Here is a 2,996-nt window from a genome sequence, read left to right as displayed (position 1 = left end):
ACACGCCCAGACTCCGCCCCGGCCCCGCCCCTGGCCCCGCCCCGTTCTCCTGGCCGCCCTGGGGACCGCCGCTACCCGCCTTGGGTCCTCGGGGTGAGAGGGGAGATTCCGGGGAACCAGTTTCTTTCCTTTCTTTCCCGTTTCTTTTCTTTCCCGGGGTCCCGAGCGTGTCCGGGGCGCTGAGAACTTCAGCGGGCACCCAGTAGGGTGCTCGGGGTCTTTTCTGTGGAAACATGTCAGATGCAGAGGACGTTGCTATAGAAAGTGAAGCAGCTGAATATACATACAAACGAGTGCTGGTGAAAACCTGAGAAATCTGGAAAAGACGGTGGGCGGTGTCCCTTCAGTAACCTAGTTGTGATCCTGCAAGATGTTACAGTGGGGAAAAGTGGGTCAAGTGTAGCAGGGATCTCTATTATTTCTTATATTGAATATGACTCAATTAAAGAAAGTGCGCAGAAGAAAAACAGGAGCACAATTGCTGATAGGGCTTTAGAAGGCGGGGCAGGTGCTGGATATGGACCCTGGTTACCTGCTAAAGGAGTGTGAGAAAGGCCAGGCTGCTACTATAGATTAATAAGATATTTTCCTGATCATACTATTTATATCATGTCAGATATAAATATAGACTGCACATATAATTAGATGTGCTAACTATTGGACTTAGGTGAACCTGACAAAACACTTGCCAGCTCTTCATGATTTTGATTACTATCATGGGAATCTTTTTAGCCTAATGACTTATAAACTAATTTCTGTTAGAGTATTAATCAGGGACAAATAAGTTAAGATTCAACAACTAAATCCATTAAGTTTGTCACCTACTACTGTCCACCTGTTGCATTATTTAAATTATTGACCTGTTCATACAACTCAAGAACCAAAAAGTAAACAATCCAATCAAAAAAATGGGCAGAGGATGTGAAGAGACATTCCTCCAAAGAAGACATGCAGTTGGCAAATAGACATATGAAAAGATGCTCAACATCACTAATCATCATGGAAATGCAAGTCAAAACCACAATGAGATATCACCTCACACCTATCAAATAACATTATCAAATAACATCAACAAATAACACGTGTTGATGAGGATGTGGATAAAAGGGAAATCTTGTGAACAGTGTGGGACAATAAATTGGTGCAGCCACTATGGAAAACAGTATGGAGATTCCTCAAAAAACTAAAAATAGAACTGCCATATGACCCAGCAATTCCACTTCTGGGTGTTTATCAGAAGAAGATGAAAACACTAATCTGAAAAGATATATGCACCCCTATGTTCTTTGCAGCATTTTTTTTTTAAACAGCCAAGATATGGATGCAATCTAGGTGTCCATCAACAGATGAATAAATAAAGAAGATATGGTATATACATGCAATGGAATATTACTCAGCAATAAAAAATGACATCTTGGCATGGCCGGTTAGCTCAGTTGGTTAGAGCATGGTGCTCTTAACAAGGTTATTGGTTCGATCCCCACATGGGCCACTGTGAGCTATGCCCTCCACAACTAGATTGAAACAACTACTTGACTTGTAGCTGATGGGTCCTGGAAAATCACATTTACGTAAATTTTTTTAAAAGTTTAAAAAAAATTTTTTTTAAAAAGAGATCTTGCCATTTGCAACAACATTGATGGACCTAGAGGTTTTACGGTAAGTGCAATAAGTCAAATAGAGAAAGACAAATACTGTATGGTTTTACTTATATGCAGAATCTAAAAACAAAACAAATGAACAAATAAAACAAAACAAAAACAGACTCATAGAAATAGAGATCAAAGTTGTGGTTGCCAGAAGGTAAATGGGTGAAGGGAAGGGTGAAAAAGGTAAAGGGGGATATAATCAATAATAATTGTGATAAGTTTGCACGGTGACAGAGGATTACTACACTCATTGTATTGATCACATTGTAAGGTATATAAATGTCAAATCATATTGTACACCTGAAATTAATTAATATAAGATACTATAATACCAACTGTAGTTTAAAAAAATTTTTTTTAATAAAAATAAATTATTGAACTTCTTTTAAAAGGGAAAACAACTTTGGTACTTATTATACAACCATACAACAAAAGAAAAACACAAATCAGAGACCAGTTTTATTATCAAAACATAGTTTTCTCTTTCTTCATTTGTTATATTTTTATCTCCCAAATCATAATGGAAAGCAAAATAAAGTATCTGCATTCCCACCATTTCAAATTTAATGGAGAAAGCTTTAAAACTTTTCCGTATTCTTTTCCAGTCTTTGTCTTTAAAAGAACATATTTTGATCTTTCCAAAAGAATGAACTGGCATTTTAAATCAATTTTAAAGAAAAAAGAAGGTATAAAAATAGTTTGCATGCATTTTTCATTTGAGCCTCGGTGGGGGAATATAATCTTAAATTTTCGTTTGTATTTTTTCATATTTTAGTAAATTAATTTTTGCTGAAAGATGTCCAAGATTAAGCATGGATAGTCAGCCTCACCAGGACACAACAGGCTTTTCACGTAAGACATGCTGCTTCGAAACACAAGCCTAAAAGAGTGGGATTGTTGATATTAATAATGAGATTGGGACCCCCTGATTGTGTAAAGAATCCATTTCTTCCATTATAACAATGCTGTGAACTTGGTTTGTTCTTAACCGTAGAATTGACTTGTCAATACATTTTGGATGGATGTGAACAGAAGCGAGGACGAGAAATGCCTAGCCTTGCCACTTAATGTAGAAGTCAAGGATGAGTGAACAAAGGTCAGAGCTGAAATAGCTTGTGTGTCTGGCTAAAGTAATGGTATGAGGCTATATCCACCACCTCCCTGGAGCATGCCAGCTGTCAAACCGTCTAGGAACATGTCACAAAGGGGTGACAGGGAAAATATATAGTAATCAACTTCACACATACTAATCAGTAGGAAAAATGGACAGTTATTTTAATGAATTACAAGACCACTTTTTATATCTTTAACAACAAACTTTTCTAAAGTTAATTCTATGATTCCCTC

This window comes from Rhinolophus sinicus, chromosome 10 (assembly GCF_057876585.1).
Source record: "Rhinolophus sinicus isolate RSI-liver-muscle chromosome 10, RSI-T2T, whole genome shotgun sequence".
NCBI classification, from domain to species: domain Eukaryota; kingdom Metazoa; phylum Chordata; class Mammalia; order Chiroptera; family Rhinolophidae; genus Rhinolophus; species Rhinolophus sinicus.
Note: the sequence above shows the minus strand (reverse complement) of the source record.